Source organism: Anomaloglossus baeobatrachus, chromosome 1, assembly GCF_048569485.1.
Source record: "Anomaloglossus baeobatrachus isolate aAnoBae1 chromosome 1, aAnoBae1.hap1, whole genome shotgun sequence".
In the NCBI taxonomy this organism is placed as follows: Eukaryota; Metazoa; Chordata; class Amphibia; order Anura; family Aromobatidae; genus Anomaloglossus; species Anomaloglossus baeobatrachus.
In genome coordinates, this window is record NC_134353.1 from 510,421,411 (window position 1) to 510,444,101 (window position 22,691).

The following is a 22,691-nucleotide window of genomic DNA, read 5'->3' on the forward strand; positions in this document are numbered from 1 at the left end:
CCCCCAGCATGCTCCCTTCTCACCCCACTTGTCGGCGGTGTTGTTAAGGTTGAGGTATCCATTGCGGGTACGGAGGCTGGAGCCCACATGCTGCTTTCCTTCCCCATCCCTCAATTAGGGCTCTGGGTGAAGTGGGATCCTTTCGGTCTCCAGGCACAGGAGACCGTGCTCCATCCACAGCTCCTGCGGACCATGCTGGATAGGAGCCGAGTATCGTTCAGGGACATGGCCCTGCTACTTTGAGGTACTCTCTGTCCCCGTGGGGACCGCGCACAGCAACACTCCAGCATTGCTGGGTGTGCTAGTGCATCGGGGACAGCAGCGCTGACTGCGTTTGTGCCATTACACACTTCAGCGTCGCTGAGTGTGTTCGTGTAGGGGGACTGCCGCGCTGACCGCCGCTGCCATGGTTATCACTGCGGCGCGGCTGGGACTGTTAGTGCGCCGGGGACTTCCGCGCCGACCGCGCTTATACGGCGGCCGCGCTTATAACTCGAGTCCCCGGCTTTTGCGGCCTAGTCTCGTTTTCTTCCCGCCTCCAGCCCTGCCAATCAGGGGAAGGGCGGGACGCTGTACAGGACGGCAGCACTGAGGGCTGGAGCATGCTTTGCATACTCCACCCCCCTCACTCTGCACAGTGGGGTACCAGTTCCCGCACTTTTCTGGGTCACGCCCACGGCTCCCTCCTCTCCTCAGGACGCCGGCAGCCATTCCTCTCAGCTCTGCTAACGCTGGAGGGGAGAGACAAGCTCAGGGAGACCCAGGCAGGATTTCTGGTGCCCACACAACCGCCTTGCGCAGGCGGTAAGCAGCACCTGTGGTGCTGGCCCCACTAGTGCAGAAGTGTACTTATAGATTATATGATTATGACTATACTTTACACTGTATGGTGCACTGTTGATTTTTGTCTATATACCCTCCTGTATTGCTCAGAGGAGACAACAGCATGTCGTCCACAAATAGCAAGGGTGCCAAAGCACAGACTTACTATGCTGCCTGTGCAGCATGTACGGCTATACTGCCGGCAGGTTCCACTGACCCTCATTGTGTGCAATGCTCGGCCCCTGTGGCACTTTCTCAGCCGGAGCCCCTGCTAAGGGTGGCCCAGGGAGAACCACCTGTTAACACTGTCCAGGTGACAGGGACGGAGTTTGCAGTTTTTACTGAAAGACTTTCTGAGACTATGGCTAAGATATTAGAAGCCTTGCAGTCCAGGCCGCCATCTCAAGCCAGGGGCACTGTGGAATCATTGCCCCCTGGTCCCCCTCAGTTGGAACAGCAATGTCCTCCCGGGGTGTCTCATGGATCCCAGGGTGAGGTCTCTGACACGGACCGCAGCCCCAGACCGATTAAGCGAGCTCGCTATGATATCCACTCGACATCATCACAATGTTCAGGGTCTCAGCGAGAGGACTCTCTGTATGATGAAGCGGAGGTAGCTGATCAGGATTCTGATCCTGAAGCCGCTCTCAACCTTGATACTCCTGATGGGGACGCCATAGTGAATGATCTTATTGCGTCCATCAATGAAATGTTGGATATTTCTCCCTCAGCTCCTCCAGTGGAGGAGTCAGCCTCTCAGCAGGAGAAATTCCGTTTCAGGTTTCCCAAGCGTACAAAGAGTATGTTTCTGGACCACTCTGACTTCAGAGAGGCAGTCCAGAAACACCGAGCTTGTCCAGATAAGCGTTTTTCCAAGCGCCTTAAGGATACACGTTACCCTTTCCCCCCTGACGTGGTCAAGGGCTGGACTCAGTGTCCCAAGGTGGATCCTCCAATCTCCAGACTTGCGGCTAGATCCATAGTTGCAGTGGAAGATGGAGCTTCACTCAAGGATGCCACTGACAGACAGATGGAGCTCTGGTTGAAATCCATCTATGAAGCTATCGGCGCGTCTTTTGCTCCAGCATTCGCAGCCGTATGGGCACTCCAAGCTATCTCAGCTGGTCAGGCGCAAATTGACGCACTCACACGTACGTCTGCGCCGCAGGTGGCGTCCATAACCTCTCAAACGTCGGCATTTGCGTCCTACGCTATTAATGCTGTCCTGGACTCTGCGAGCCGTACGGCGGTTGCAGCCGACAATTCGGTGGCTATACGCAGGGCCTTGTGGCTGCGGGAATGGAAGGCAGATTCGGCTTCCAAAAAGTGCTTAACTGGATTGCCATTTTCTGGCGACCGTTTGTTTGGTGAGAGATTGGATGAAATCATCAAACAATCCAAGGGAAAGGAAACATCCTTACCCCAGGCCAAACCAAAAACACCCCAACAGAGGAAGGGACAGTCGAGGTTTCGGTCCTTTCGGGGTGCGGGCAGGTCCCAATTCTCCTCGTCCAAAAGGCCTCAGAAGGATCAGAGGAACTCCGACGCATGGCGGTCTAAATCACGCCCTAAAAAGACCGCCGGAGGTGCCGCTACTAAGGCGGCTTCCTCATGACTTACGGCCTCCTCACACCGCATCCTCGGTCGGTGGCAGGCTCTCCCGCTTTTGCGACACCTGGCTGCCACAAGTAAAAGACCGTTGGGTGAGAGACATTTTGTCTCACGGTTACAGGATAGAGTTCAGCTCTCGTCCTCCGACTCGATTCTTCAGAACATCTCCGCCTCCCGAGCGAGCCGAGGCTCTTCTGCAGGCGGTGGGCATTCTGAAGGCAGAAGGAGTGGTGGTCCCGGTTCCTCTTCAGCAACAGGGTCACGGTTTCTACTCCAACCTGTTTGTGGTTCCAAAGAAGGACGGGTCCTTCCGTCCTGTTTTGGACCTAAAACTGCTCAACAAACACGTAAGGACCAGGCGGTTCCGGATGGAATCCCTCCGCTCCGTCATCGCCTCAATGTCCCAAGGAGATTTCCTAGCATCGATCGATATCAAGGATGCTTATCTCCACGTACCAATTGCTCCAGAGCATCAGCGCTTCTTGCGCTTCGCCATAGGAGACGAACACCTTCAGTTCGCGGCACTGCCGTTCGGCCTGGCGACAGCCCCAAGGGTTTTCACCAACGTCATGGCTACAGTAGTTGCGGTCCTCCACTCTCAGGGTCACTCAGTGATACCTTACTTAGACGATCTGCTGGTCAAGGCACCCTCTCAAGAGGCATGCCAACACAGCCTCAACGTTACTCTGGAGATTCTCCAGAGTTTCGGGTGGATCATCAATTTTCCAAAGTCAAATCTGACACCGGTCCAATCGCTGACATATCTTGGCATGGAGTTTCAGACTCTTCCAGAGATAGTGAAGCTACCGCTGGACAAACAGCGTTCACTACAGACAGGGGTGCAATCTCTCCTTCAAGGTCCGTCACACCCCTTGAGGCGCCTCATGCACTTCCTGGGGAAGATGGTGGCAGCAATGGAAGCAGTCCCTTTCGCGCAGTTTCACCTGCGTCCACTTCAATGGGACATCCTACGCAAATGGGACAGGATGCCGACGTCCCTAGACAGGAACGTCTCCCTCTCTCAGGCAACCAAAGCTTCCCTTCGGTGGTGGCTTCTTCCCACCTCATTATCGAAGGGGAAATCCTTCCTACCCCCATCCTGGGCGGTGGTCACGACGGACGCGAGTCTGTCAGGGTGGGGAGCAGTTTTTCTCCACCACAGGGCTCAGGGTACGTGGACTCAGCAAGAGTCCTCACTTCAGATCAATGTTCTGGAGATCAGGGCAGTGTATCTTGCCCTAAAAGCGTTCCAGCAGTGGCTGGAAGGCAAGCAGATCCGAATTCAGTCGGACAACTCCACAGCGGTGGCTTACATCAACCACCAAGGTGGGACACGCAGTCGGCAAGCCTTCCAGGAAGTCCGGCGGATTCTGCTGTGGGTGGAGGCCACAGCATCCACCATATCCGCAGTTCACATCCCGGGCGTAGAAAACTGGGAAGCAGACTTTCTCAGTCGCCAGGGCATGGACGCAGGGGAATGGTCCCTTCACCCGGACGTGTTTCAGGAGATCTGTTGCCGCTGGGGGATGCCGGACGTCGACCTAATGGCGTCACGGCACAACAACAAGGTCCCAACATTCATGGCTCGATCTCAAGATCACAGAGCTCTGGCGGCAGACGCCTTAGTTCAGGATTGGTCGCAGTTTCGGCTTCCTTGTGTTTCCTCCTCTGGCACTGTTGCCCAGAGTGTTACGCAAGATCAGGGCCGACTGCCGCCGCGTCATCCTCGTCGCTCCAGACTGGCCGAGGAGGTCGTGGTACCCGGATCTGTGGCATCTCACGGTCGGCCAACCGTGGGCACTGCCAGACCGACCAGATTTGCTGTCTCAAGGGCCGTTTTCTTTGTCGCTCCATTGGGAGACCCAGACAATTGGGTGTATAGCTACTGCCTCCGGAGGACACACAAAGTATTACACTTAAAAGTGTAAAGCCCCTCCCCTCTGCTATACACCCTCCCGTGCATCACGGGCTCCTCAGTTTTTAAGCTTTGTGCGAAGGAGGCACACATGCAAGCATAGCTCCACAACTTAGTCAGCAGCAGCTGCTGACTATTTCGGATGGAAGAAAAGTGGGCCCATATAGGGCCCCCAGCATGCTCCCTTCTCACCCCACTCTGGTCGGCGGTGTTGTTAAGGTTGAGGTACCCATTGCGGGTACGGAGGCTGGAGCCCACATGCTGTTTTCCTTCCCCATCCCTGCAGGGCTCTGGGTGAAGTGGGATCCATAATCGGTCTCTAGACACTGGGACCGTGCTCCCTCCGCATGCCCCTGGGAATCTGCTGGACAGGAGCTGAGTATCGTCAGGGACATGGCCCTGCTACTGTGAGGTACTCTGTATCCCCTTGGGGACGGCGCATGGCGCGCTTGTGTCGTACACGCTGCAGCACTGCTGGGCGTGTTAGTGCGCCGGGACCGCGCTTGTGGCCGGCTGCGCTTACACTCTAGTCTCCGGCTTCTGCCAGCGACTGCGGCGTGCGTGTGGGTCCGGGACTACCGCGCCGACCGTGCACTGCCGGTCGGCCGCGATTTCAACTTTAATCCCCGGCTTTCGCGGCCTAGTATGGGATTCTCCCGCCCCCAGACCTGCCAGTCAGGTAAAAGGGCGGGACGGTCGGTATGACGCCGACAGTGAGGGCTGTAGTACATTGAGCTGTCCTCCGCCCCCCTCACTACCCACGCTGAGGCACCAGATTCCCGCACTTTTGTGTGAACACGCCCACGCCTCCCTCCTCCTCAGAGAACGCCGTCAGCCATGTTTTTTCAACACCTTCTGGCTGCAGCTGAGGGAGATCCGGGTCAGAGAATCTGAGGGCTACAAGCCACATCCGCAGCCCCTGCCGGAGACGGAGTATCGTCAGGGACACCCTGCAGCTACAGGTACTCTGTGTCCCCGTTGGCACGGTGCCTGAAGCACCTTGGCCTCAGACGCAGCTGCGATTGCGGTGGGCATTCTTTGTCCGGGACTACCGCGCCGACCATGCATGTTTGCCGGCCGCGGTTTTACTTGAGTCCCCGGCTTTTGCGGCCTAGTGGGTTAACACTCCCGCCCCTGAGCCTGCCAGTCAGGGAGAGGGGCGGGAGGGTCGGTAGGTTGCCGACAGTGAGGGCTGGAGCACACCTCGCTGTCCTCCCCCCCCCCGCACTGATCCCTATAGACCACCGGATTCCTGCAGACACCTGCATCATAACGTAGGGAGTGCTGGAGCATACGTTGCTATCCTCCTTCCCCCTCACTGAGCACTGGGGGGCACCAGTTTTTCAAAGGTGGTCTTCCTAGGGTGTTGTCCTGGGTGCCGCAGTGTATATATATATATATATATATATGTGTCTATCTATATGATTTCACTGTTCGGCAGCATTATTGTTTTTGGCTGTATACCCTCACTGATTACTCTGCGGACGACAGGCTGTTGTCTGCTCTAAAAGAGTAAGGGTGCCAAAACACTGGCTTATTTTAACCTCTTGTGCGCCTATATTACAGGCACTGCACAGATAACAGCGACAGAGTTTCCATGATGAAAACTTCGCCGGCGTTCCCGGTCCAAGCGGCAGGGACAGAGTTACAGCTTGCTGAGAAACTCTCTGGGTCATTTTCCCTATCCATGTCTCAGGCTATGGACAAGTGGTCGGCTAAGAGACTAGGAGTTTGCAGTCCAGACCGGTCCCTTAAACAGGCCCCGGGCACTGCGAGATCGCCCCAGGCCTCTATCGGTCTGCGACGAAGCGTGTTCCTGGGGTGGCCTCTAGTTATGACGTGGGGTACTCCAGCACGAACCGCAGTCCCAGTCCGGCTAAGCAGCCTTGCTTGGAATCTTTCCCGACTTCTTCAAGGGTCTCAGCTTGAGGACCCTCTAGAGGATGGGGCGGAGGTCGCAACCCAGGACTCTGTCCGGACGTGGCTCTAACGGCTTCACAGATACTGTACAGAAGCACACCTTCCCGGACAAGCGTTTTACTAAACGTATTATAACACATTCTCCTCTAACGTTGTTAACGTTCGGGCTCAGTGTCATAAGGTGCCCTCCAGTCTCTTGACTGGCGGCTAGATCAGCAGTAGCAGTGGCTGACGGGTCCACGCTCAAGAATGCCACGGACAGACAGATAGAACTCCTAATGAGATCCATCTATGAACCCATAGGCGCGTCCGTTGCCCCAGCCTTTGCAGGGGCGGGCACTCCAGGCTATCTCAGCTGCTCTGTCTCAGATTAATGCGGTCTGCTCCGCATTTAGCGTCTTTGACGTCTCAGGCGGTGGTATTTTCATCCTCCGCCGTGCACAGAGAACCTTTCCTGTATGGCGGTCCAGGACAGGGGAGTGGTCCCCACGTGTCCTAGACCGATGTAAGGGACATTCTGTCTGACGGTCACAGGATAGAGCTCTGTTCTCGTCCTCCGACTCGTTGCTTCAGAGCATCTCCGTCCCCCGAGCGAGCCGATGCATTTCCAAGCGGTGAACACCAGATAGGACGGATCACTCCACCCCGTTCTGGACTTCACACTGCTCAACGGACAGAGAACCTGACGGTTCCGGATGGAATCTCTCCGCTTTGCCATCGCCTTTGATGGCCCAAGGAGGCTTCCTAGCATCAATCGATATCAGGGATGCTTATCTCCACGTGCCGATTGTACCAGAATTTCAGCGCTTACTGCGCTTCGCCATAGGGGACGAACACCTTCAGTTCGTGGCACTAACTCTCGGCCTGGCGACAGCCCCACGGGCCTTCACCAAGTTCATGACAACGGTAGTAGCGGTCCTACACTCTCAGGGACACTCGGTGATCCTTTACTTAGACTATCTGCTGGTCAAGACTCCCTCTCGGGTGGCATGCCAACATAGCCCGAACATTGCTCTAGAGACTCTCCAGAGATTCGGGTGGATCATCAATTTCCCAAAGTCAAGATGGACACCGGCCCAATCACTGACATATCTCAGCATGGAGTTTCATACTCTCTCAGCGATAGTAAAGCTTCTGCTGGACATACAGCGTTCACTACAGACAGGGGTGCAATCGCTCCTTCGAGCCCAGTCACACCCTTTGAGGCGCCTCATACACTTCCTAGAGAAGTTGGTGGCAGCAATGGATGCAGCTCAGTTTGCGCAGATTCATCTACGCCCACTTCAATGGAACTTTCTCCACAAATAGAACAGCAAATCGACGTCCCTCCACAAGAACGTTGCTCCTTCTCGGGCAGCCAAGGCATCCCTTCAGTGGTGGCTTCTTCTCACTTCTTATCGAAGGAAAAATCCTTCCTACCCCCATCCTGGGCTGTGGTCACGGCTGACGCGAGTCTGTCAGGGAGTCTTCCCCCGCCACAGGGCTCAGGGTACATGGACTCAACAGAGTCCTCCCCCCAGATCAATATTCCGGAGGTGAGGGCAGTGTATCTAGCCCTAAAAGCGTCCCAGCCATGGCTGGAATGCAGGCAGATCCGATTTCAGTTGGACATCGCCACGGCGGTGGCATACATCAACCACCAAGGCGGCACAAGCAGTCGGCAAGCCTTCCAGGAAGTCCGGCGGATTCTGCTGTCGGTGGAAGCCACAGCCTCCACCATCTCCGCAGTTCACATCCCGGGCGTAGAAAACTGGGAAGCAGACTTTCTCAGTCGCCAGGGCATGGACGCAGGGGAATGGTCTCTTCACCCGGACGTGTTTCAAGAGATTGTTGCCGCTGGGTGAAACCGAACGTCGACCTATTGGCGTCCCGGCACAACAACAAGGTCCCGGCATTCATGGCACGTTCTCAAGGCCAGATTGGTCGCAGTTTCCACTGCCTTACGTATTTCGTCCTCTGGCGATGCTGCCCAGAGTGTTACGCAAGTTCAGATCCGACTGCCGCCGCGCCATCCTCGTCGCTCCAGACTGGCCGAGGAGGTCGTGGTACCCGGATCTGTGGCATCTCACGGTAGGAGTCCCTCCTTCCAAGCGTCGGCTAGAACCCTGGATCGGAACAGGGTGATACCGGCTCTTCAGGAACCACCCTTCGAGCCGATGAGGGATATTTCTCTTTCACGCTTTCGCAGAAGGTGGTCTTCCTAGTGGCAGTCACGTCACTCCGCAGAGTGTCTGACATAGCAGCACTGTCATGCAAAGCCACCATTCCTGGTGTTTCACCAGGACAAGGTGGTTCTGCGTCCGGTTCCGGAATGTCTCCCGAAGGTGGTATCCTCTTTTCATCTCAATCAGGATATCTTCTTACCTTCTTTTTTGTCCTCATCCAGTTCACCGATGTGAAAAGGATTTGCTCTTGTTAGGTCTGGTGAGAGCACTCAGACTCTACATTTCTCGTACGGCGCCCCTGCGCCGCTCGGATGCGCTCTTTGTCCTTGTCGCTGGCCAGCGTAAAGGGTCGCAGGCTTTCAAGTCAACTTGGCTCAGTGGATCAAGGAACCAATTCTTGAAGCCTACCGTTCTGCTGGGCTTCCGGTCCCTTCAGGCTGGAGGCCCATTCCGCCAGAGCCATGGGTGCGTCCTGGGCATTGCTGCACCAGGCTACGGCTCGGCAGGTGTGTCAGGCGACTACCTGGTCGAGTCTGCACACTTTCACGAAGCACTATCTAGTGCATACCTACGCTTCGGCAGATGCCAGCTGAGGTAGGCGGGTCCTTCAGGCGGCGGTGGTCCACCTGTAGGAAGGAGCCGTTTTACGGCTCTTTTATCGAGGTATTCTTTTACCCACCCAGGGACTGCTTTTGGACGTCCCAATTGTCTGGGTCTCCCAATGGAGCGACAAAGAAGAAGGGAATTTTGTTTACTTACCGTAAATTCCTTTTCTTCAGCGCTCTATTGGGAGACCCAGACGATTGGGGTATAGCTACTGCCCTCTGGAGGCCACACAAAGCACTACATTAAAAGTGCAAGGCCCCTCCCCCTCTGGCTATACCCCCCCGTGGTATCACGGGTTCTCCAGTTTTAGCTTTGTGTGCGAAGGAGGTCAGACATCCACGCATAGCTCCACAGATTTTAGTCAGCAGTAGCTGCTGACTATTTCGGATGGAAGAAAAGAGGACACATATAGTGTCCCCAGCATGCTCCCTTCTCACCCCTGGATGGTGTTGTAAGGTTGAGGTACCTATTGCTGGTACGGAGGCTGGAGCCCACATGCTGCTTTCCTTCCACATCCCCCTGAGGGGCTCTGAGGAAGTGGGATCCTGCCGGCCTCAAAGCTCTGACGCCGGGCTCCATCCACAGACCCATTTGAACCTGCTGGATACGGAGCTGGAGTACCGTTCAGGGACATGGCCCTGCATCATACAGGTACTCTGTGTCCCCGTACACACAGGCACAGCACACTCCAGACTTGCTGGGTGTGCTAGTGCGCCGGGGACAGTAATGGGTTACAGTCACTGCAGCTTTGCTGAGTGACTTTGTGTTTTGGGGAACTACCGCGCCGGACGCTCCGGGAGCGGCGGCGCGGCTGGGACTTGTAGTTCGCCGGGGACTGGGCGCCGACCGCGCTTTTACGGCGGCGGCGCTTATAACTCCAGTCCCCGGCTTCTGCGGCCTAGTGCCGCTTCGTTCCCGCCCCCTCCCTGTCACTCAGGGAAGGGGACAGGCGCTGAGCAATCAGCAGCGCCGAGGGCTGGAGCCTTATTTACATGCTCCAGCCCTCTCACTGCACACTGTCGGACGCCGGATTCCCGCTCTGCCTTGGGGGCACGCCCACGGCCCGCCCCTCCTCACACGAGCTGGGGAAGAAGCCGGCAGCCATTACTGCACCGAGATCGGACTTTCAGTACCAAGGCAGGACGGTGGCGGTCATACACCCGCTTATAGGCGGGCGGTAAGAGGCACACATAGTGCTGAACACAATATAACTGCAGTGTATACATGTGTTGTTTTTAACTGCAAGCGACACATCAGCAGCAGGAAAGCAGGTGTGCTAAGGCACAGGCTTTCTAGGCTGCTTGTTTTGCACGACTGAGGTGTTCATTTGTGTTTATGCTGATATGCTATACATTGCACTGTACAGTCGCTAGTCTTAGCTATATTCTCCTGGAATGGCTAGACTACAGCAGCAGAAAACCAAGGGTGCTGGGGCACAGGTTTTTTTCCAGGCTGCTTGTATTGCATGGGCTGCAGTGTGCATTTGTACTTGTGCTTGTATGCTATACATCGCACTGTATGGTCACTCTTCTGGGCTATATTCCCCTAGATGACTAGTCTACAGCAGCAGAAGAGCAGAGGTGCCAGGGCACAGGCTTCTATGCTGCTTGTATTGCATGTGCTGCAGGGTTCATGTGTACTTGTGCTTGTATGCTATACATTGCACTGTAGGGTCACTCTTCTGGGCTATATTCCCCTAGATGACTAGTATACAGCAGCAGAAGAGCAGGGGTGCCAGGGCACAGGCTTCTATGCTGCTTGCATTGCTTGTGCTGCAGTGGTCTTTTGTACTTTATGCCTGTATGCTATACATTGCAATGTACGGTCACCAATCTTGGCTATATACTTCTAGATAGCTAGTCGGCAGCGGCAAAAAAGCAACACAGATTTCAGTGCTGTTTTTACTACATGGGATGCTGTTCATGACACCGTCCCATTGGGTGCATGCTCCCCTGTAGCACGTCGTCTGCAGGGGTCTCTAGCACTTCGTCTGCCGGGGCTCTACTAGTTGTGGCCAAAGAAACCTCCTGTCAACCCTGTCCATGGACAGGGACGGAGTAGTCATAATATAGAGACTTGCACCCATGGGCAATCTACTGGACCAAAAGGCAGCTCTTCAGGGTTTTGATACTGACATCGCTCTCAATCCGGATACACCGGGTGGTAACGCCATACGGAAGGATCCTATACCGTCCATCACTGGAAGGTTGGATCTTTCTCCCTCAGCTCCCCCAGTGGAGATAGGAGACGAACAGGAGAAGTTCCTTTTCAGTGTCTCACGCAGATATTGAGTATTTTTCTGGCCACGCTGACTTCAGAGAAGCAGTCCAGGAATACCACGCTTACCAGATAAGCGTCTTCTCCAAACGTTTTTAGGATACACGTTATCCCTTTCCCCCTGACGTGGTCAAGCGCTGGACCCAGGGTCCAAAGGTGGATTATCCAATCGCCAGGCTTGCATCTAGAGACATAGTTGCACTGGAGATGGGGCATCACTTAAAGATGCCATTCACAGACAGATGGACTCTGGTTGAAATCTGTCTAGGAGGCTATCGGCGTGTCGGTTGCTACGGCATCCACAGCCGTATTGGCAACCTAACCTTTTCAGCTGTTCTTGCGCAGCTGACCTTGAGCAGCGTCCGTAACCCCGCAATGTCTGCACGGCGGCTTACCCTGTTAATACTGTCCTAAAAGTACAGTCGAGGTTTCGGTCCTTCCCAAGCTCCGGCAGGTCCCAATTGTCCTCGTGCAAAAGGGCTACAAAACCTCAGACGGGCGCAGATTCCGGCCGGGCTCAATCTCGCCCAAGGAAGGCAGTCGGAGGAACCGCTACCAAGGCGGTCTCCTCAGGACTCTCAGCTCTCTCTCTCTCTCTCCGCATCTGCGGTTGATGGCAGACTCCCACGCCTTTGGCGACATTTAGCTGCCACAGGTCACAGACCGGTGGGTGACGGACTTTGTGCTCACGTGCACAGGACAGTGTTCTGTTCTCGTCCTCCGACTCCATTCTTCAGAATGGCCCCACCTCTCCACCGAGCAGATGCCCTGCTGCAGGTGGTGGACGCTCTAAGAGCAGAAGGAGTGGTGATCCCTGTCCCCCCTCAGGAACGAGGGCGAGGGTTTGTACTCCAATCTCTTTGTGGCTCCAAAAATGGACGGTTCCCTCCGTCCTGTTCTGGTTCTGAAACTGCTCAACGAGCATGCGAACGCCAGGCTGTTCCGGATGGGATCCCTCCGATCCGTCATTGCCTCAATGTTTTGAGGAAACTTCCTTGCCTCAACAGACAGCAAAGATGCCTATCTCCACGTGCCAATTGCTACGGAGCACTAACGTCTTCTACGTTTTGTGATAGGAGACGAACATCTTCAGTTCGTAGCTCTGCCATTCAGTCTGGCGACACCCCCACGGGTGTTCACCAAGGTCATGGCAGCTGTGGTAGCAGTCTTGCACTCTCAGGGACACCCGGTGATCTCGTACTTGGACGATCTACTCGTCAAAGCACCCTCCCTCGAGGCATGCCAACGCAGCCTGAATGTTACGCTGGAGACTCTCCAGACTTTCGGGTGGATCATCAATTTGGCAAGGTCAAATCTGTCTCCGACTCAATCACTAACGTATCTCGGCATGGAGTTTCATACTCTATCAGCCATAGTTAAGCTTCCGCTGAACCAGCAGCGTTCACTGCAGACAGAGGTGCAGTCTCTCCTTCAAGGCCAGTCGCACCCCTTAAGGCGCCTCATGCACTTCCTAAGGAAGATGGTGGCAGCCATCGAGGCAGTTCTCTTTGCGCAGTTTCATCTGCGCCAACGGCAATGGGACATTCTCCGCCAATGGGATGGGCAGTCAACCTCCCTGGACGGGAAGTCTCCCTTTCCCTGACGGCCGAGGACTCTCTGCAATGGTGGCTCCTTCCCACCTCATTGTCTCAGGGAAGATCCTTCCTGCCCCCATCCTGGGCAGTAGTCACGACAGATGCGAGTCTGTCAGGGTGGGGAGCAGTTTTTCTCCACCACAGGGCTCAGGGGACGTGGACTCCGCAGGAGTCCACCCTTCAGATCAATGTTCTGGAAGATCAGGGCAGTGTATCTTGCTCTTCTGGCCTTCCAACAGTGGCTGGAAGGAAAGCAGATCCGAATCCAATCGGACAACTCCACAGTGGTGGCATACATCAACCACCAAGGAGGGACGCGCAGTCGGCAAGCCTTCCAAGAAGTCCGGCGCATTCTAATGTGGGTGGAGGACAGAGCATCCACCATCTCCGCGGTTCACATCCCAGGCGTAGAAAACTGGGAAGCAGACTTCCTCAGTCGCCAGGGCATGGTCGCAGGGGAATGGTCCCTTCACCCGGACGTGTTTCAGGAAATCTGTCGCCGCTGGGGAGTGCCGGACGTCGACCTAATGGCATCCCGGCACAACAACAAGGTCCCGGCATTCATGGCGAGGTCGCGCGATCAAAGAGCTCTGGCGGCAGACGCCTTGGTTCAAGATTGGTCGCAGTTTCAGCTCCCATACGTGTTTCCGCCTCTGGCGCTCTTGCCCAGAGTGCTACGCAAGATCAGATCCGAGTGCAGCCGCGTCATACTCTTCGCTCCAGACTGGCCGAGGAGGTCGTGGTATCCGGATCTGTGGCATCTCTCGATCGGTCGACCGTGGTCACTGCCAGACCGACCAGACTTACTGTCCCAAGGGCCGTTTTTCTATCAGAATTCTGCGGCCCTGAACCTGACTGTGTGGCCATTGAGTCCTGGATCCTAGCATCTGCAGGATTGTCTCAAGGAGTCGTTGCCACAATGAGACAAGCTAGAAAGTCGAATTCGGCTAAGATCTACCACAGAACGTGGAAGATTTTCTTATCCTGGTGCTCTGCTCAGGGAGTGTCTCCCTGGCCATTTGCATTGCCCAAGTTTCTTTCCTTCCTGCAATCGGGGTTAGAAAAGGGCTTGTCGCTCAGCTCCCTTAAAGGGCAAGTTTCGGCACTATCCGTGTTTTTTTCAGAAGCGTCTAGCACGTCTTTCTAAGGTGCGCACGTTCCTGCAGGGGGTCTGTCATATTGTGCCCCCGTACAAGCGGCCGTTAGATCCATGGGATCTGAACAGGGTACTAGTTACTCTCCAGAAGCCGCCCTTCGAGCCTCTAAAGGAAGTTTCCTTTTCTCGGCTGTCACAGAAAGTGGCGTTTCTTGTTGCGATCACATCGCTTCGGCGAGTGTCTGAGCTGGCAGCTCTGTCATCCAAGGCTCCCTTCCTGGTGTTCCACCAGGACAAGGTAGTGCTGCGCCCTATTCCGGAGTTTCTCCCTAAGGTCGTATCCTCTTTTCATCTTAATCAGGATATATCCTTGCCTTCTTTTTGTCCTCATCCGGTTCACCGGTATGAAAAGGACTTACGTTTGCTAGATCTGGTGAGAGCACTCAGAATCTACATTTCCCGCACGGCGCCCATGCGCCGTGCCGATGCACTTTTTGTCCTTGTCGCTGGTCCGCGCAAGGGGTTGCAGGCTTCTAAAGCCACCCTGGCTCGATGGATCAAAGAACCAATTCTAGAGGCCTACCGCTCTGCGGGGCTTCCGGTTCCTTCAGGGCTAAAAGCCCACTCAACCAGAGCCGTGGGTGCGTCTTGGGCATTACGTCACCAGGCTTCGGCTCAACAGGTGTGCCAGGCAGTTACCTGGTCCAGGCTGCACACTTTCACCAAGCATTATCAGGTGCATACCTATGCTTCGGCGGATGCCAGCTTAGGTAGAAGAGTCCTGCAGGCGGCAGTGACACCCCCGTAGGGGAGGGCTGTTTTTGCAGCTCTAACATGAGGTATTTCTTTACCCACCCAGGGACAGCTTTTGGACGTCCCAATCGTCTGGGTCTCCCAATAGAGCGCTGAAGAAGAAGGGAATTTTGTTACTTACCGTAAATTCCTTTTCTTCTAGCTCTTATTGGGAGACCCAGCACCCGCCCTGTTGTCCTTCGGGATGTTTTTTTGTTGTTTGCGGGTACACATGTTGTTCATGTTGAACGGTTTTTCAGTTCTCCGGTGTTATTCGGAGTTAATTTGTTTAAACCAGTTATTGGCTTCCTCCTTCTTGCTTTGGCACTAAAACTGGAGAACCCGTGATACCACGGGGGGGTATAGCCAGAGGGGGAGGGGCCTTGCACTTTTAATGTAGTGCTTTGTGTGGCCTCCAGAGGGCAGTAGCTATACCCCAATCGTCTGGGTCTCCCAATAAGAGCTAGAAGAAAAGGAATTTACGGTAAGTAACAAAATTCCCTTCTTCTTCTAGCTCCAATTGGGAGACCCAGCACCCGCCCCTGTGCCCTTCGGGCTGTTGTTTTCTTTGTGTACACATGTTGTTCAGATTGAATTGTTCTTGGTTATGGTTTCAGTTCTCCGAACATCCTTCGGATTGAATTTACCTTTGACCAATTTATAAGTTTCCTCCTTCCTGCTTTTGCACCAAAACTGAGGAGCCCGTGATGCACGGGAGGGTGTATAGCAGAGGGGAGGGGCTTTACACTTTTAAGTGTAATACTTTGTGTGTCCTCCGGAGGCAGTAGCTATACACCCAATTGTCTGGGTCTCCCAATTGGAGCTAGAAGAAAAGGAATTTACGGTAAGTAAACAAAATTCCCTTCTTTCCATCTGAATTCTGCGGCCCTCAACCTGACTGTGTGGCCATTGAGTCCTGGATCCTAGCGTCTTCAGGATTATCTCAAGAGGTCATTGCCACTATGAGACAGGCTAGGAAACCAACGTCCGCCAAGATCTACCACAGGACGTGGAAAATATTCCTGTCGTGGTGCTCTGCTCAGGGGTTTTCTCCCTGGCCATTTGCCTTGCCCACTTTTCATCTCAATCAGGACATCTCCTTACCCTCGTTTTGTCCTCATCCAGTTCACCAATGTGAAAAGGATTTGCACTTGTTAGATCTGGTGAGAGCACTCAGACTCTACATTTCTCGTACGGCGCCCCTGCGCCGCTCGGATGCACTCTTTGTCCTTGTCGCTGGCCAGCGTAAAGGGACACAAGCTTCCAAGTCAACCCTGGCTCGGTGGATCAAGGAACCAATTCTCGAAGCTTACCGTTCCTCGGGGCTTCCGGTTCCCTCAGGACTGAAGGCCCATTCTACCAGGGCCGTGGGAGCGTCCTGGGCCTTGCGACACCAGGCTACGGCTCAGCAGGTGTGTCAGGCAGCTACCTGGTCGAGCCTGCACACTTTCACGAAACACTATCAGGTGCATTCCTATGCTTCGGCAGATGCCAGCCTAGGTAGGCGAGTCCTTCAGGCGGCAGTTGCCCACCTGTAGGACGGAGCCGTTACGGCTCTATTATGAGGTATTATTTACCCACCCAGGGACTGCTTTTGGACGTCCCAATTGTCTGGGTCTCCCAATAAGGAGCGACAAAGAAGAAGGGAATTTTGTTTACTTACCGTAAATTCCTTTTCTTCTAGCTCCAATTGGGAGACCCAGCACCCGCCCCTGTTTTTGTATACACATGTTGTTCATGTTAAATGGTTTCAGTTCTCCGATATTCCTTCGGATTGAATTTACTTTAAACCAGTTTATAATTTTTTCCTCCTTCGGGCTTTTGCACCAAAACTGATGAGCCCGTGGCAGCACGGGGGGTGTATAGGCTGAAGGGGAGGGGCTTTACACTTTTAGTGTAATACTTTGTGTGGCCTCCGGAGGCATAGCTATACACCCAATTGTCTGGGTCTCCCAATTGGAGCTAGAAGAAAAGGAATTTACGGTAAGTAAACAAAATTCCCTTCTTTTAAAGGTGTTTTCTGGTTTTAACAAGCAAATGAAGTTGTATAATGAAAACCTATCCAATTTTACAATATAAAGACGTTTAGAAAATTGTTGGGTCTCGCCTGTTAAGGATGCTTTACACGCTGCGATCTCGTTAGCGATCTCGTTAGCGATGTGACACGCCAGATCGCAGATAAGATTTGCCCAGATCGCACATAGGTCATTTTTGTAGCGCCGGTCACATGTGCAATCTCGGCAAATCGTATGTGCGATCTGGCGTGTTACATCGCTAACGAGATCGCTAGCGATGTCTCAGCATGTAAAGCACCCTTTAAAGTAAGAAAAATTCACAGTGGTCACTGAAATAACTTGAAACTGATAAGTAATTTTCAGTTTAAATTTACTGAATATAAACTAATGAAAATAGGATATTGCTTCTGAATTGTGGTTTAACAGAAAACTATATAAAATAATCCAATGCAAATGTCTTGGACAAAAATGATGGTACACTTAGAAAAGGTTGTAATAATTGGACCATAGGGACGTGTGACACCTAAGGTAATTAGAGAAACCAATTACATAAGAAGCTGATCATAGAGTAAAAATATACAGAGACCAAGTAATTAGAAAAGTAATAAAAAACTTTATTGAATTAAGTAGTGGTATGTGGGGGACAACCAGCAAATGTAAAATATATGGCATTATTAAGAGTATTCACAAGGAAACCAATATTGCAAGTCGTAATAGACCACTACGGCCGGTTTCACACATCCGGCTGTTTGCCGGATCCGGCGCTCTCCCATACAGTGACTACAGTACAGTGACAGCGCAACAAGCGCCGGTCACGTGCTGTCATCTGACCGGCGCATGTGACCCGGAAGTTACAGCGCTGTCACTGTACTGTATTGTCTGTACGGGAGAGCGCCGGATCCGGCAAACCGGCGAAAAGCCGGATGTGTGAAACCGGCCTACAGTAGCTGTATAGTACTGCACTTGAAAGTAATATCATAAGATGGCCACAAGGTGGCAATAGAGCCATGTATATAGTCCAAAAGTAGGGCTTCCGATATCATTTATAGAATAACTTGTCACATCTACATAAGCTTATGTTCACATGTCCAGTAGTCATCCGTTAGAACAGATCCAGCAGAGATCCATTGGCAAAAAAGTTGTGCAAACACAACTTTTTTATCCGTTTTGAAAAAAATGATTTATGGAGGATCCGGTTTTTTTTAACATAGGATTCTATGGAAAATGGATCTGTTAACTGATTGTTATTTATTTTCCATTTGAAACTGATCCAGTAAGCAAAACAACAGATTCTTTACAAATGAAAGAAAAATTGATGGCTAAATAGCAATCAGTTAACTGTTCTATTTTCCATGGACTTCTATGTTAAAAAAACGGATCCTGCAAATATCAGTTTATTCAAAACGGACCAAAAAGTTGTGTTCACACAACTTTTTTTTTTTTTTTTTTTTATACCAACGGATCCATTCTAATGGATGACTACTGGATATGTGAACCTTGCCTATAAGGTATATATGCCAAGGGGATAGTAAGCTAAAATTAATATTGACAGCAAATGAAAGGATAGGAGGTAGCAGCAATTATAGTATGGTTAATGACCATGCCTATGCAAGAGCATTCTGAGTTGGTGGCACCCCCACTGATGCATGTGTTGGCAGAGCCTTCGTCAGGGGGTGGCATCAGCAGGGAGGCGGGGATTAAAAGAGTGGCAGATACCAAAAAGACAAGGCAAGGCAGGTGGTGACACATCGGGCATTCTTGAGGACCCAGAAGTCTGCCAGCATGCGCGTTATGCCACCCGCAAAGTCTGACACACGTGAGGAGGTATGTGATCCAACGTCATGTGGCACATAAAGATAAAGATAGCGACGAACAGCCAAGGCACAGGATGCGCTTACATAATTACAGGCCCACTCATAATGGCATGATAATCAGATATGTGAGGCACATAAGTGTGAATTAAAAGTAACGTAATGCTGTGCAGACCAATGTAGTAATTATACAGTGTGTCCACCCATATCCTGTCCACCGCCATTAGCTTGAGAACAGTGGCAGCTATAGGAATAGAAGTGGTGTCTAGGTATAGTAAAGTAGCCATGCGCTACGCAATGAAACCACCTATAGCGCCACCTGGTGGAAAACAACGGAGTTAGCATTTTTATCTCGAAAACGGAACAAGATAGAGAAAAAAAGTGAATTAAAAAATTGTAGGGCATCATCAATTCAATACAAATCGACACCTTGCATACAGAAATGCTATGATAAGAACGTGTAAAACTCACAAGCCTGTGGACGTGAAGCGATACCTCATGGAGACCTTCCTACAAGTCATTGGGTATAGTGGCTGCATGGAGTGGCCTCCACACTCACCTGACCTGACCCCATTGGACTTCTTTCTGTGATGTCACATCAAACAGCAGGTGTATGCGACCCCTCCACCAACATTGCAGGATCTACGACGACTTATTACAGATACTTGTGCAAACGTGTCACCTACCATGTTGCACAACGTGCAGCAAGATACAGTATGCTGTCCAGAGTTCAGATGTGCATTGCAGCTGACGGTGGCCACTTTGAGCATCAAATCAAAGTTAAATGAGCGCCATATCCGTGACCAGCATTCAATGTTTTGGGGGGTCATGGGTTTCATATCATAGCATTTCTGTATGCAAGGTGTCGATTCGTATTGAATTGATGATGCACTACAATTTTTTAATTCACTATCTCATTCCGTTTTCGAGATAAAAATGCGAACTCCGTTGTTTTCCACCAGGTGGCGCTATAGGTGGTTTCATTGCGTAACGCATGGCTACTTTACTATACCTAGACACCACTTCTATTCCTATAGCTGCCGCCGTTCTCAAGTTAGTGGCGGTGGACAGGATATGCGTAGACACACTGTATACGGTGGACACATGATAGTGATGAATGGACATGTATATAAAAAGGCGACATAATATAAGGGGATACAAATGACAAAGTATTGACATGAGGGGGGAGCAATTACATGATAAAACAAGAATAATACACATAAAATGAGTGTATGGAAGCAATTAAGTACATTACTGAGAAAAATATGATCTCATATACAAAATTATATACTATTGTACCTACTGTGAAACATGGAGGAGGCTCAGTTATGTTTTGTGGCTGTTTTGCTAGCACAGGGAGTCTTGAATTTGCAGAATGCACTAAAATCTCAAAACTATCAGGGAGTTCTGGAGAAAAATGTGCTGCCCAGTGTCAGAAAGCTTGGTCTTAATTACAGGTCCTCCAACAGGATAATGACCGAAACACTCAGCTAAAAACATCCAAGAATGGTGAAGAGCAAAGTGACCCTATGAGCTCTGATGTAAATCTTAGTGAATATCTGTGGAAGGAGCTGAAACCTGCAGTCTGGAGAAAACACATTCACACCTGAGACAACTGAAGCAGTTTGCGCACAAGGAGTGGGCCAAAATAGCTGTGGACAGGTGTAGAAGTCTTATTGACAGTTACAAAAGTCATGAATTGGTTAATTTAATATCCCTGATTTCTGTGTGTCAAACGTTGTGTCCCTGTCTTTGATGAAGGGCTTGCACGCTGAGCCCGCATATTTCCCCACATATAATGGCTGATTTAATTAGTGATCACGTGCCTCTAACAGCTGCGAGTGGATTGGAGATTCACCCTTGGCTGTTTAACCAGTTAAGTCCCGCTTTGCCGCTGTTAAGTCCCCTCAGTTAAGCTGCATATAACATGTGGTGGCAGCGGGTATGTCATTCCTCCTGCCCATCAGCATGCCCATGACATGATTGCGGGGTGCCAATGCATTCTTCTTGAATATAACAAATGGCACTTCCTTGAAATGGAGAATATTGTGTAGATGGAAAGGGGTGCACTTAGTAGGTTCCAAAGCCAAGAAACTAAGTATAGACATAAGGCACTCCCAAAATTCTTGATGCTGTGATTTTATTTATCAGTGGATGTGCATAAATAACGTTTTCGGTCACAGAAGACCTTCATCAGTTGCACATGGGGAAACTGGATGGTGCTCGTGTCACAGCTCGTGTCATGGGGGCTGCCCCCATGCAGCGGTGGATACCGCGCTGTGACACGAGCACCATCCAGTTTCCCCATGTGCAACTGATGAAGGTCTTCTGTGACCGAAAACGTTATTTATGCACATCCACTGATAAATAAAATCACAGCATCAAGAATTTTGGGAGTGCCTTGTGTCTATACTTAATGCATTCTTCTGACAGCTGGAGGTCTGTTGATGACCCCCGTGCCTGTCTTTGTGTCTCCTGTGAATGACGGCCTTTGGCCAGCATTCATAGGACATCATGATTTTCACTATACAGTACATAACAGTGCTGATGCCCTGCTCTATATAGCACAAGTGATCAGACGATGGCAGCTTCAAGTGCACTTGTAACTACAATAAATAGTGAAAAAATTTCAAATCACCCCTCTTTTTGCCACATTAAAAATAAAAGCATTTAAAAAAAATACACATTTCTTTGTCGCTCCTAATTGGGAGACCCAGACAATTGGGTGTATAGCTATGCCTCCGGAGGCCACACAAAGTATTACACTAAAAGTGTAAAGCCCCTCCCCTTCAGCCTATACACCCCCCGTACTGCTACGGGCTCATCAGTTTTTATGCTTTGTGCGAAGGAGGTCAGACATCCACGCATAGCTCCACAGCTTAGTCAGCAGCAGCTGCTGACTATGTCGGATGGAAGAAAAGAGGGCCCATAACAGGGCCCCCAGCATGCTCCCTTCTCACCCCACTCTTGTCGGCGGTGTTGTTAAGGTTGAGGTATCCATTGCGGGTACGGAGGCTGGAGCCCACATGCTGCTTTCCTTCCCCATCCCTCAATTAGGGCTCTGGGTGAAGTGGGATCCCATCGGTCTCCAGGCACAGGAGACCGTGCTCCATCCACAGCTCCTGAGGACCCTGCTGGATAGGAGCCGAGTATCGTTCAGGGACATGACACGGCTCCCTCCTCTCCCCAGGACGCTGGCAGCCATTCCTCTCAGCTCTGCTAACGCTGGAGAGGAGAGACAAGCTCAATTGGAATCATTGTCCCCTGGTTCCCCTCAGTGGGAACAGCAATGTCTTCCCGGGGTGTCCCATGGATCCCAGGGTGAGGTCTCTGACACGGACCGCAGCCCCAGACCGACTAAGCGAGCTCGCTAGGAAATCCCCTCGACCTCATCACATTGTTCAGGGTCTCAGAAGATGAAGCGGAGGTAGCTGATCAGGATTGTGATCCTGAGGCCGCTCTCAACCTTGATACTCCTGATGGTGACGCCATAGTGAATGATCTTATCGCGTCCATACATCAAATGTTGGATTTTTCTCCCTCGGCTCCTCCAGTGGAGGAGTCAGCCTCTCAGCAGGAGAAATTCCGTTTCAGGTTTCCCAAGCGTACAAGGAGTATGTTTCTGGACCACTCTGACTTCAGAGAGGCAGTCCAGAAACACCGAGCTTGTCCAGATAAGCGTTTTTCCAAGCGCCTTAAGGATACACGTTACCCTTTCCCCCCTGACGTGGTCAAGGGCTGGACTCAGTGTCCCAAGGTGGATCCTCCAATCTCCAGACTGGCGGCTAGATCCATAGTTGCAGTGGAAGATGGAGCTTCACTCAAGGATGCCACTGACAGACAGATGGAGCTCTGGTTGAAATCCATCTATGAAGCTATCGGCGCGTCTTTTGCTCCAGCATTCGCAGCCGTATGGGCACTCCAAGCTATCTCAGCTGGTCAGGCGCAAATTGACGCACTCACACGTACGTCTGCGCCGCAGGTGGCGTCCATAACCTCTCAAACGTCGGCATTTGCGTCCTACGCTATTAATGCTGTCCTGGACTCTGCGACCCGTACGGCGGTT

The 22,691-nt window shown here is 52.0% G+C and overlaps 1 protein-coding gene across 1 annotated transcript in view; it reads left to right on the plus strand.

Moving 5' to 3' along the window:
- XPA (XPA, DNA damage recognition and repair factor) overlaps nucleotides 1-22,691 on the plus strand; it is a 77,224-nt gene that overhangs the window by 18,329 nt on the left and 36,204 nt on the right. The window lies entirely within an intron of this gene.